The following is a 14,367-nucleotide window of genomic DNA, read 5'->3' on the forward strand; positions in this document are numbered from 1 at the left end:
CCTACCCCTTGTAATATCACTTTCTAGGCTGTGTCTTTGTACTGCTTGTAAAAGGAAGTAGCCTGCTTAGTTACAAATAGGTCAAACGCTCTAGTTTCTCCACCAGACAGTGTGGCTAACAAGAGTTATCTCACATCCTTTACATAGGTGACCGGGCTACCGACATCTGGCACTTACCCAGTTTTGTACTCTGTGCTAAAGGGATGCTATATTCCCCTTCTGCTGCCTGCAAAGGCGCATCAGGGTCTTGGAGAGAATCCCTGGGAGCACTGATCTCTCAAAGCTAGTAAGCACTCAAAACATGTATGCTGCTCAGCTAACTGGGGGTAAGTGCATAGAACAGAAAGCCAGACAGTCAAAGAAGGGAATCCAAGCCACTGCCCCTTGGGATTTATGAACCTCAGTTTTCTTACCTGTAAAATGGAACTGTGTGAGCATTATACAAGATACTGTGCTGTGAAATTCTTAGTGCAGTGGACAGATACTCACTGAGTCCACATCCATTCTCCCACTCTCTGTCATGCAGGAAGAGAGAAAAATGAAGAGAGAGAGTTGACAGTGGGTAACGACTGAGCTGTAGAATGGGAACTAACTGATGCTGTACCTTTAAAAGAGCGTAGTGGCTCTAAGTCCAGGCTCTGGAGTTCCCTCTGTGTTCAGATTCTGGATCTGCCACTTCTCGAGCTCAATGAGGGTCTTGTGCACTTCACAGCTTTCATGCCTCAGGATCCTTGGCTGCAAAGCAGAGATAAGACAGGGATTAAATTGCTGAATACATGCGAAGTATTTAGAAAAGCGATTAACAGAGCAGTTCTCAATAAACCTTTGGTGTCATTGGTATTGAAAGCAAAATACATCAAAGAGCCTAGAAAAGTGTAGATGATTAAACCCATATATTTCTGTTATGAACATGCTCTTTTAAGTCACATACTAATTATTTTACCTGTGTATGGTATCAACCAGCACAGGGGGTCGGGGGCGGGGAAGACATGAGTGGGAAAACCGGTGAAATTTGAAACTCGAGTGTAGTCTAGTTAATAGGATTATATCACTGTTAATTCCCTGGTTTTGATAATTTTGCTGTGGTTATATAAATAGTAACTTAAAGGCAGGCTAGGTAAAAGGCATGTGGGAGTGCTCTACAATTTTGCCCTTTTTCTGTAAGAAGTCTAAAATTGGTCAAATAAAACACTTTAACAATTAAAAAGAAGTGAATTTAATCTTACTAGTACATTTAATCAATATATCCAAATTAACATTTACATGTGTAATCAGCATAAAGATAATTATTTTAAAGTTTTTAGTTTGAAAATTTAACAATTATTAACATTTTGCCACATTCACTTTAAATGTAGGTATTATATATGTACACGAATATACCATTTTTTTCTTGCAAACAGGAGTATCTTGCAAACAGGAATATTAATATCACCAAATGAGGGATTCATAACAATGATCATAGCATGGGGAAACAAGGGTGCATTCTTATGTACACGGTATAATTCAGTGAAGTAACATTTATAACTATATATCAAACGGTATGACATCCACATAATTTGTATACTCTCCCTATATTAACTTCCACAAATAAAACAAGTAATATTCCACCAGCATAAAACTGATGAGAATAATGTTCTGTACTATTTTTAAAAATCTGGTGCGTATTTTACACTGCACATTTCAACTTGGACCAGTCATTCTCCAGGGCACGTGTCTCTTGCCTGCCACCCCAGATGGCACAGGGGCTGGTGCAGCGATGGGCTGTTATCCAGGGGCCCAGCGCCTCCCTGGCATTTCTCTGGGGTCTCCCAGCTCTAGTCCTGGGCCTTCTACTGTAAACCTTTCAGAACCGGGGAAATGATTAAGTCTGGTGAAGGGGGGTGGGGGGCGGGCGCCTCAGGTTAACGAGATTCTAGTAACACTGACGGCTGCACTAGGAAAACTGGGTTAATTTACACAAGCATAGCTCTTCTAGGAGAATGAAGCACTAAGGTAGAGCGGACAGCACCAGTGTCAGGCGGTCCCAGTGGAAGTGACTTCGACACTGCCTTGCACAAGGAGCGCGTTCTTTCCTATCTCGCTTCTTTTGATTATACGGAAGACGAGGTCTCACTTTGGTGCCCTGATACCTTTAACACCTCCCTAACACCAAGTAAGCTTCCCCCACCCCAACAGTATCTGGCTAGGGTTTCATGAATTATCTGTTACTATTTTGTCATCACCTTTTACTCACGGCAAACACCAGTGGCTTTCCACTTCATGATTACTATGAAATTGAACTTATTTAACCTTTAGATAAAAACTATCTGAACTAAGTTTACTAAAAGTATAAATATGAAGATTCTCCCAGCCCAAGTGGCACTGGGAAATAGCTAAAACCCAAAGCCACCCAGGACCTTCCAGGAGGTTTGGAAGATGGGGAGACGACCGGGCTCTCCAGAAACCTCCCCGTCACGTCTTTCCCCACAAGGACTGCCCGTCTCCTCACAGCTCTCTCTCCCTCCGCCGCCGCCGGTCTCTCGGCCCGTCCCCCACATCTTAGCCCTCTGCACCCGGCACGTTTTGCCCTTTCACCTCGCACCCTCTGGCGTCAGTTCCGGCTCTCCTCACCCACCAATCACGGCTCGTCTCTCAGCTGGCCGTCAGCGGTCGACCAATCCGGGAGCGGCAGCCACCGCCTAGGGCTTGGCAGCGAGGTCTTCAGCGGAGGACCCCGGACACCTGGACCCTTCCTTCCCGGTGTTGGAATCTCTTTAAGGTAACGTTCGCAATTTCCGGTTCCAATTCTGCACAGCTGCAGGGCTGTGAACAGTGACCAGAGGGAACTACTTCCCATGACGCTTTTGTTCTTGACGCCCTTGGAGAGGGTGGGTTTTCAAGGTTTGTGCCATTTTGCCTGTTTTATACATTAATGCGGGAGTACAACGAAATTTTCTAAAATCTGACTTAGGTAATTTACATTCATTTTTTGTTTTATTTTGTTAGGATTTATTTATTTACTTGAGAGGCAGAGTTACAGAGACACAGAGAGTCAGGGAGAGGTCTTCCATCTGCTGGTTTACTCCCCACATGGCTGCAAAGGCCGGAGCTGGCCCAATCAGAAGCCAGGAGCCAGGAGCCAGGTGGGTGCAGGGGCCCAAGCACTTGGGCCATCTATCGCTTTCCCAGGCTATCAGCAGGCAACTGGATGGGAAGTGGAGCAGCTGGGAGTTGAACCGGTGCCCATATGAGTTGCTAGCACTGCAGGCTTATGTTCTTGACGGGTTGCTGTTACAGCATTCAATTCTGGGTTATTTAGCAAGAACATTGCCGATGTGAGACTCTACATAAACATATCCCATACAGTAATTTTTGCAAACTCTTTTTAAAAAGTAATTATGATTTCCTTCTCTTCCACCAATGTTCTGGATGGAGTTGGAAAGGAAGGAAAGGTTTAAGGGAGTTTTTCCCACTATCCATTAGTCTAAGAAAACTTGTTTGACCTCCAACCTGAATGTCGAGCTCGGCATTGTGCTTCATTCGCTCCTCTTTTCCTTTCTCACTCTTCCCATTAGTTGTCGTACTTCTATATTCAGATGGTAATGCATAGCCATTAAGGAATAGCTTTAGGTTTTTACTAACTCTTACAGGCAGAACACGAAAAATGCTGAAGTGCTTTTTTAAAAACAGTAAACAACCTCAACTGCGTCAAAGCCAAACCCACCAAGAAAGCTTAGGCCAAAAACCTCACCACAACACACCCCCAGCTCAGAGCCGCTGACAGCCGGCTGGGGGTGTTGGCTGGCAAACCACGTAAGGTCACCCTTTCATTCACAAAGGCGGCCCCCGTCTGCTCATTGGCTGAATGCATGGCGTAGGCGGCGGGGTTGAGACGTGCCCTTGATGAGTAGCATGAGAAGTACAATTTTTCTTCTTCCTTGACAACAACAGCAGCTAATATTTCTTGAGCAAATAAAACAGATTAGGTGCTAGATACGTGCCTCACTCGTGTTAACTTAGTTCCTGGGATAAAGTAATGAGGTAGGGGCTGTCACTATCTTCATTTTACAGGATGAGAAGGCTGGGATCTGGGATCATGGTCAAATGGAACCATCAGTTGGTAGGGTGGGGAAGCCAGGATGCCAACCCAGAAGGCCTTGCTTTGGCAGCCAGCACTTAACCTCCGCACCAGCCAGCCAACCAGCCAGCCAGCCAGCTTCTTTGAATGAACACTGTTGCTCCCATAAAGTTTGTAGCCAAGCAAGAGTGTGTGAAGGGAATCCAGCATTTCTGTTATGAAACCAAGTTGTGTTTCGCTGGAAAAATTCCTGGGCACGGAATGTAATAAAAATCACATTTAGGGACGCAGTAACACTTCTAATTTTGTATATTTGAAGGGAAAACGCGAGTAAACGATTGTTAAGAGCATGACACCTCAGTAAATCTAGTAAAAATGAGCCGCTCTGGAACTTGAAACTAAAGTGAGATAGAATAAAACAAGTGATTCCATTAGTGGCATTTGTTACCTTTGACATTTGGTTTTTGAGGCGGAGACCTTTAAAACCGTAACAATTTGGTTTTGATTTTGAGTTAGTTTTTAATCAGCGCCAAACGTACCTGATGCTTTTACATTTATTCTAAGGCAGTGGGTTCCCCAGCACGAATTTCAGAAGCGAATCTCATTCCTTTTTAATAATTGCAATAGAAACAAAGGTATCCAGAGAGCATTTATCCCTAGGGAGAGAAAAATAACTATGCCTGCCTGGGGCTCTTTCTTTGCTTGGCTTTCTGTAGCTGTTGTGACTTTCCTTGATCAGACAGGGCAGTGCCTGACAACAAACCGCATAGACTGATCCTTAGCAAGCAAATCCTGCAAATTAAGGTGTCTGAGTTAGGCCAGAGTGTGGATTCCAAGAGACCCAGCACTCACAGGTAAGGCTATATAAATAGCTTTTTTTTTTTTTTTTTTTGTTTTGGTTTTTTTTTTTTTTGTTATTTTTGACAGGCAGAGTGGACAGTGAGAGAGAGACAGAGAGAAAGGTCTTCCTTTTTGCCGTTGGTTCACCCTCCAATGGCCGCCGCGGTAGCGCGCTGCGGCCGGCGCACCGCGCTGTTCCGATGGCAGGAGCCAGGTGCTTATCAAATAGCTTTTGTTGGAGTACTAATACCTAGGACTCAGGAAGGGAATTGACCTCTGCAATCCAGGGATCTCATTTATTTCATTCATTAAATTTTTTTTACTCTTTTCACATTAGTAAAATTTCCTGGAGACTTTATACCTCTTTGCTGGGTGGTTGGTCCTTGAATAATATCATTGTGTGAGAAGAGATGACACATTTGTCCTGAAATGCCAAGTTCTTGCTCAAGGCTTTGTCCCAATATTTGGTAGGATAGGAAGTGACCCCCCAAATGCACCAGTATTTGCTGAGCATTAATTCCCCAAACAGCCAACCAAATAAATGCACTAATTTGCTCAAAATGATGGATCAGATAGCATATAATTATGAAAGGGTAGGTAAGAAAATAATCCCCTTACTTTAGAGTTTATATACACCAGTTGTTGCTTCATCTTGCTGATAAAATAGATTGATTTGGTTTTCTTGGTCCGGTGGAGAGAGAAGGCTTCTTCACTTTTCCTTTAAGAAGAGAAGGCTTTACCTTCGGAAATGGGGAGTGGGTGTATGAACTTGCCAGGGCTTCCCCAGTAAATTACTGTGGACTGGGTATGAACAACAGAAACTTCTCAGAGTTTGGGAGCCTGGAAATCCAAGATCAAGATGTTGTCAGGGGGCCGGCGCCGCGGCTCACTAGGCTAATCCTCCACCTTGCAGCGCTGGCACACCGGGTTCTAGTCCCGGTCGGGGCACCGATCCTGTCCCGGTTGCCCCTCTTCCAGGCCAGCTCTCTGCTGTGGCCAGGAAGTACAGTGGAGGATGGCCCAGGTCCTTGGGCCCTGCACCCCATGGGAGACCAGGAGAAGCACCTGGCTCCTGCCATCGGATCAGCGCGGTGCACCGGCCGCAGTGCGCCAGCTGCGGCGGCCATTGGAGGGTGAACCATCGGCAAAAGGAAGACCTTTCTCTCTGTTTCTCTCTCTCACTGTCCACTCTGCCTGTCAAAAATAAAGAAAAAAAAATTAAAAAAAAAAAAGATGTTGTCAGGGTTGTTTATCCTCTGAGGACCACAGGGGAAGGATCTGTGCCAGGACCCCTGGCTTTACATGGCTGACTTCTACATCATCACGCAGTTCTACTCCTGTGCGTCTGTGTCCCACCCTTTTGTTATAAGAACACCAGTCTTACTGGTTGAGCTCACTCCACATGACTTCATTTTACCTTAATTACCTGTTTAAAGGCCCTACTAAATATGGACACATTTTAAGGTACTGGGGGTTACGATGTCAACAACTGATCTTTGAGAGACAGAGTCAGCCCAGTGGGTAACCTCATTTCTTCTAGGCGGCTATTCTTTGGGGTGGGACCACTGTCTTGAGTCAGACAGCCTGGCTCTTCTATCTCGCTCTGTCATCAAAGCTATTTCTTAAGAAAGAATCTGTTTTCAGTCATTAGTACAGCAAAGCTGTTTTTATGTCAGGGAAATTCACATATTATGTCCTCCCTGTGACAGCGTAATGAAAGGTTTTGGTTGCATTTAGAGGAAATTGAGGCATCAGCGCGTAGCTTAGTAGGTAAGGGTCAGTGAAGTAAAGGCCTTTTCCTGGCTTCACCCCAGAAATAATAATATGGAGCCAGGCACTTACCAAACTCATCTCCTTACAGAATTGGTCCTTGGATCAACTGGGCACCGCCTACCCTCCTGGAAGGAAATGGGCGGAAAACTCCAGTAGGGGCAACTGGAAAGTTAATTAAGAGACTGCAGAGGTGTGAACAGGACTAAGAAAAACAAGAGATGGAGAAACCTCCCAGGGCAAGCAGCAGCAGGAAATCATGACCAGCGCTGTCTAGGTGTAAAGGTCAAGGGGAGGAGATGAGGGGAGGAGGATTACTGTAGAACTGTAGGAGTCGCTGCGTGTGTGTGTATGAGAGAGAGAGAGAGAGAGAGAGAGAGAGAGAGAGAGGGAGAGAGAGAGAAGGCATCGATCCCTTACAGGAGCTGAGGTTTCCAAAGGAGATAGCCCAGGGAGTAAATACTATGGTTCACTTTCCTCCTGCTGTCTCTTAATTTCTGGCCAGAGCTCCCATGGCTGGAAGGAAACGGAAGGCAGGGGTTGAGGAAGTTAGGGAGGTCCGGTGGTGGAAGGGTCAGCTTCCCAGAGTCCAGAGCAGGGTGGAAAAGGGCTCACTCCAAGGTTTTCCTTTCTTGTTGAATCTGAGGACCAGAGCACGAACTGTGCCAGGCCTTTGACCAAACTGTTGTTGGAGGAACAGGCTTCCCTCTGGGTTTAGGAATTCAAAGCAGAGACCTAGATCAAGTGCAATGGGAGAGCAGGATTTATTTAAAGAGCTAGTACACATACAGACTTGAATGTGGGAGTGTCTCCTCTTGAGGGAAGGGTGGCATCTGCTGCTGCTGTGCCCACAGAAGTTCGGGTTGCCCCTTAATGAGGTAAGGACTGCTGTCCTAATTGAATATACAAGCAGGGCAGAGCTTGGCTTCGGTGCGAGCGCTGATCTCTGGGATGGTATGGAGGGGTCCCACCTGGAGCTCAGCGCACATGTGGTTAGAATGGCATCTGGGCGGGGATGGGGAAGGGAGGTTCAGGTGCATGATGGGAAGTGGCTGTTCCCAGCTGGTGGCATGTTCGATCGACACAGAGGTGGGGCTTTCGGTGGGGCTTGGCTGCAACTAGGAGACACCTGGAAGTCTCTTAGCTTCTTTTTCCTCACTGCTGCCTGCCTAGCCCATGTCAAAACAATGAGTGCTAATTGCAGTCTCCCATTTTCTCCTTCCCTACAAATATTTTGGCTGATGGAGGGACTGTGGAAAAGCTTCTGCCGATCACTACGCATTAGTCTAAAAGTTTCCTTATACATCTACCACCATGAGTTTTCATACTGTATCGAGCATTTATTTTATCTCCCATGGCAGATAAAGAAAGCGTCTTCCCATCTGTGCAAACTTCTGGCATTTTTGTCTGTGCTACGTTACTTTCCCTCTTTTCTGGTAATGGTACCTTGGTTTTTCTTAAGGGACTACTTTTTTGCAACTCTTAGTTCATGTAGTTAAGGTTCACCTTACCTCTGGCTCCAGGGATGGGCACATGAGCAGGTCCACCCAATCAGGGCTCTGCGTTTCCTTTGCTACAGTGATTGCTGAAAAATAGGAATGAGACCTATAGTGCAGCTAGGTCTTCAGGTAACGCCAAAAACTCTATTAGTTGTTGTATTTGCAAAGCTGGGAGATTTAAACATAGAAATTCTTGGAAGAAGCTGGTTAAGAATGACGCCAACACAGAAAACAGCAAAAAAGATACAAATAAAGAGATTCCTGGATCTCACTGCGCCCAAAGATAAATCCTCTTACACTTATTTTTTAGTTCATGAGACAATGATTCATTTTCTTTGTTAAGCCAGTTTGGATTTCTGTGACTTAGGATAGAAATTCCCAACTAATACATTCATGTGGTCTTAAAGTCAATCTTTCTTTATCTTGTTCTCTATACATCTTATTTATCATTACATGTTCCTTCATGTGATTTGTGTTATAAGACAAAGACTAGCATGGTTGAAAATACATTTGATAACAGAAAAATGAAATTCTTTATAGATTGTCAGCTGGCAATTTTTGGGGAATAGATGTTACCTATCCATGGCCATCCACAGGAACATGTAACATTAATTTATAATTTGTGTAATATCAACAATCTACAGGAGCAATGAAAAATATAGCACATTTAGAAGTTGCTGTTGCTTATATATCTTTAAGTTATTGTGAAAATATTCTGGGGAATCTTTGCTTCAGTCCAGGAAGGATAAAGGGTACTTAACAATTACATGTCCTATTTGCTTTGCTGTTGTTCTTTTTCAGGCTGTGTGTTAATAAGGCTTTTCCATGGAAACTTCCCAAAGCTGACATAGATACATACCCTGACATATTACTCTTTAGGCTTTGTCTCTCTATTATTAAACAATTAAGAGAATAAAATTCATGTAGCCATCTGGAATATTCCAAATGGCTAGACAGAAGATAAAATAGCGTCTCCGTGTTTACAGTTTGTGCAGTTATAGGTTTGTTTATAATGGAGACGTATACATGTGAGTGGGTTTGGAGTCCTAACCTGAGTGCCAATGGCGAGTCTGGCCTGCTTGGAAATGCCGGGCAGAGCCATAGATCAAGCCTCCTGAGAGAGTGCTGGTGGATTAGGAGACCGTGTTGTGGTGCGCTTTAGTGTAATGTGGGGCAGGCATTTGGGCTGGTGGTTAGGACTCTACTTGGGAAGTTCACATCATATCCGAGGACTGGCTTCAAGTCCTGGCTCTGCTCTCCGTTCCAGCTTCCTGTTAATGTGCATCCTGGGAGGCTGCAGGGGGAGGCTCCGGTAATCAAGTCCTTGTTGTGCACTTGGGAGACTTGGATTGAGTTCCTGGCTCCTAGCTTCAGGCTGACCCAGCACTGGATCTTGTGGGCATTTGAGGAGTGAGTCTGCAGGTGGAAGATCTGCCCCACTCTCTCTCTCTCTGCCTCTCAAAATAAATAAATACAAAATACTTACTAAAAGACTTCTCCTGTTTATTACCCCTCAGAAGTTTTATCAGTGCTGACTCCTACAAGCTGTGGGTGAAAGTGCCCATTACCTATCTCCTGAACAAAACAGAACGCTAGATTTTATTTAATATCTTTTAAACATCGTTGAGTACCTTTCAAATAACATTGAAAAGTTTTTGCCAACTTTGTGGGAAAATTGTGTCTCCAGATTTCATATATATCATTTCTTTTGGCTTACTAGTGAGCTTAAATTTTTATTTTCTTAATGTGGATTTTGGAGGTTTGCCCTTCTTTATTTGTAAATTAGCCATTGAAGTTTTTAAGCCAGTTTGCAAAATTAGAGTGCCCATCTTATTATTAGTGACTTGTAAGATGTTTTTAGATTGATCTCTTTGGCTTTTTGCTGTTATATGAGTTGCAAATATTTTTATTCTTCACCATTTTACTTTTAATTATAAATTTGTGATGTGTGGAAATTTGTGAGTTTTTATGAATTAAATGTATCACAGTTTTTTCCTTTGTTTTCAGATTCAGAGTTATTTGTTTACCCCTATCAGGCAAATATTCATCTATGTATTTTCTCAAAAATGTTTTGTTATTTTAAAGCACATGATCATTGTTTTAACAAAAATAACAATACAGATAAGGAGAATGCCTGGGAAGTAACTGAAGGAGTTTATCATTCTTGACAGTTAGAATCTACTTTTCTAATATGAATTTTCTTCAAATTCTTTTTTATGGTTCTTTTTTTTACATTTAATTTTGAAACATAAACTTATTTCACCACCACTATTTATTATTTTAAAATTATATTTATTTTATTTGAAATGCAGAGAGAGAGAGAGAGAGAGACAGAACCTGCAAATGCCTGCAATGGCTGGGCTCAGAACCAGGACATGGGAACTAAATTGAAATTTCGTTTGTGGATGGCAGGAACTCAGTCACTTGAACAGTAGCCACTGTCTTCGGTGAGCTTCACTGGCAGAAGGTGGAGTCAGGGCTGGAGCTGAGTACTGAAGTGGGACATGGGTGGATCTGCCTTTAGGCAAAGGCCTGCTTCTGTGTTTAGGCTTTGGAAAACCTTATTTCACTTTTCTTTTTTGTATCTATTAATTTCATTGATTTTTTTGTTAGTGTCATTTCATTCTTGTTTAGTAGTGAAAAGAATCAAAGTTGTGTGAATTCATTTTTTCCCAGTGGTAGCTTTGACCACATCTAATGTTTGGTAAGTTGCATCTTATTGTCATATTCTCCAAATACTTTATTATTGGAATTTATTATTGAGTCTTCAGTCAAAGAATCATTTCAGAGAGTGACTTTTAAAATTTATAAGCAGCTATGCTTTAACATTTAAAATTTTGTCATTTTTTGGTTTTATGGAATAATGGTCAAGAGAGATACTTTCTGCCTTTGAATTATATTGTAGATGTATTTGAGTCTTAGCACACCATTACTTTTCAGAGATGCTCCATATGTGATGGAAAAGCATATGTAGTCTCTAATATGCTAAAATTTAATATGTATTTAATAAATTTAATTTTTACATTTTTATTCAAATTCCCTCTGCTTAATACTTTTGGCTTACTAGAACTGTCAAAGACTTAGAGATATCTCTCATAACTATTGTGTTTCTGTCAATTTTCCATATATTTCTGGTAGCTTTTACATTACATATTTAAATATTATGCAAATATAAAAATGTATAATTACTAAGCTTTATTGAGAATTATACTTTTAACCAATAATATATGACTATTTTTAGCTTAATTTTTCAATATGTTAATATTTGTACTTCACGTTTCTTTATATTGGTTACTTTTTATCATACATACATTCTTACATGTTTGCATTTTTATATTTTTATTTTTACATTCAAGTGCTTTGCCTATTTATCCTGGTTTCTTAATGCTTTCTTTCAATTTGTGTAAACATCTTAAATATAAGAATTTTAATCCTTTGACTTGTAAATATTGTTCCTAATTTGTTTGAATTGCAGTCATTCTATTTTATGTGAAGAGAATTATTTTTGGATCCAACCTACTAATGTGTATATGGGATTTCTTTTATTGCTTTTGTCTTCAGGAAATACTTTTCCATATTCTTTCATTTTTTAAATGTGAATTTTATAATCTAACCTTTACATTTGAATGTGGCTTATTTCTAAATGAACTTTTCTCCAACGACTTCCCCAAATGCTTTGGCAGCAGTTATGAAGCCACTCTTTCCTTATAGCCAGTGTGAAATGCTGTTTTTGATGGATGCTGGAATTGGCTGACTCCGGCTCCATTCCCTCCTCCGGGTGAGGCTTTCTGTATGCAGAGGCTAGCAATCTAAGAGCTGCCTTTCCCAGGGTCTCTTGCTGCTGTGGTTCAGAAGTAATTTTGGTTCCACCCATCATCCGTGCCAATATGACACTTGCTTTTGGAACTGCATTAGTGGGAGATGTGTATTTTGATAACACATTATGGCACAAGCGAGAAAGCCCCAGTGTAAGTAGATTCCTGACAGGGAAACCCCCAAAGGTAGCCATGGCAGATTTTACAGTCAAGCTAAAACCTGTATAAGTCTGGGGCTGGGAGTTATTTCTGGAAGCAAAGAGTAGAATTTGCTTCTTCAGCCCTTCCAAAGATTTTATAGTACCTGGTAACAAATCCCTTTTGGGGTGAACTAGAGAGAATTGCAGCTTAAATCTACCTCATATATTGACTTTATCAAACTTTATCCTCTTATATGCAGAAGTACCTAATTCTGTATGTGTATTCTGTTTGAGTTGTCTACCTGTGTGCCACGTATAAAAAGATCTGATTATTATAACTTTATAATATGGTTTAACATGTGCAAGCTGAGTAGTCATCTTTATTCTTTTTTTATTAAAGATATTCCTCTGTATGAACATTGCTATCACTCTGACAATGTTCTCATAGTTCTCACTCTACCCGCCTCCTGTTCCTTGGGGATTTTGATCTGTATGTCATTCAGAGAAGCTTCTTGTCCTTTGAGCTCCAGCCCCAGGGTTGAGCTCCCAATGACTTGATAATAAACGTAGTGTATCTGTCATTAAGTGATTCTGAAAATTTAAGGTAGGGGTTTGGAAACTAAAATGTGACCTTTATTTACTTGGCTTTAAAATTGCACCTGCCAAATTTATGTCAAATGACTTATACAAAACTAACATCAGGCAAGTCTAGACACTTCAGTGCATCTAAGACATGGGGAATGATCAATGGTTAACTGAGGGGAAGCCTAGTCCAGAATTATTTATAGTGGCTGTCGTTCGGCCCAGGAAAATGTGAACTGTGAGAAACAGAGGTAGAGCCTTCAGGATAAAGGCCCGTAAGCCCCACACGTTTGTTTCTCTGTTTCTTTCGAGGCATGTGTAACAGCACTAATCTAGAAGCAAGCGTGTCTGAGTTCTGGTTCTGTTTCTGTCTCTGTCTCAACTACATTTGGGCTAAACATTGGACTTCTCTGAGACTCTGGCTTCCATTCTAACACAATGGGAATGAGTCATTGCACACTGTACCAGGCTGTGCAACTGTGAATCCATACCTTTTCTGTTATCGTCACTTTTACTGGCCTTGATCTCTTAAAACATTCTGGTCTGGCCGGCGCCGCGGCTCACTAGGCTAATCCTCTGCCTTGCGGCGCCGGCACACCGGGTTCTAGTCCCGGTTGGGGCACCGATCCTGTCCCGGTTGCCCCTCTTCCAGGCCAGCTCTCTGCTGTGGCCAGGGAGTGCAGTGGAGGAGGCCCAAGTCCTTGGGCCCTGCACCCCATGGGAGACCAGGATAAGCACCTGGCTCCTGCCATCGGATCAGCGCGGTGCGCCGGCCGCAGCGCGCTACCGCGGCGGCCATTGGAGGGTGAACCAACGGCAAAAGGAAGACCTTTCTCTCTGTCTCTCTCACACTGTCCACTCTGCCTTTCAAAAAAAAAAAAAAAACAAAAAAAAACATTCTGGTCTGTCACTCCATCTTCTTCATCGAACTTCTTAGACATTTGTGACATCTCTTGATGCAACAAGATCCCAAAACAGCTACCTGTTGACCTATCTCAGCTATCATTGTTCATATTCTGTCAAATTCCCAGAGCCTTTGTGAGACCCTCGCACCTCTCTTCTCAGGTGACTCAGAACTTACTAAAGGGAAGTACTCTCGCTACATGTTCTTTTCTTACAGCCACCCCCCCAAAAAAAAAAAAAAAAAAAGTCTGCCTTCACAGGTGAAGTAGTGATTAAGAAATGGAGATGGAAATTGATAGCAAGTATGAGATTAGTTTTACATCTAGACGTTCTCCTAGCACTTGTAACTGCATCTGTTAATCCTCCATTTGCCTTTAAAAATAAAATGGCTCATGAAATCTGTGAATTACTAGGCTATGGGATGCTTCTGGGGTTTAGAAGTAGTAACAGAGCTCTAGGCATTTGGTACTGAAGAGAATCAAAAGTCCTGGTGGATTCGGGGAGCAGTGAGGTTGGGCAGAGAGGACCCTTGATAGTTTGACAGTGACCCTCAGGTTCATTTGTGAAATATTCGGTTACAGTGGGTATTGCAAGAACAGAGGCCTTGGCTGGCCATGGTTTAAAGCTTATTCTTAAGCTGTTTTTTTTTTTTTTTTAAAGATTTTATGTATTGATTTGAGAGGTAGAGTTACAGACAATGAGAGGGAAAGACAGAGAGAAAAGTCTTCCTTCCGTTGGTTCACTCCCCAAATGGCCCCAAC

Source organism: Lepus europaeus, chromosome 1 (assembly GCF_033115175.1).
Source record: "Lepus europaeus isolate LE1 chromosome 1, mLepTim1.pri, whole genome shotgun sequence".
In the NCBI taxonomy this organism is placed as follows: Eukaryota; Metazoa; Chordata; class Mammalia; order Lagomorpha; family Leporidae; genus Lepus; species Lepus europaeus.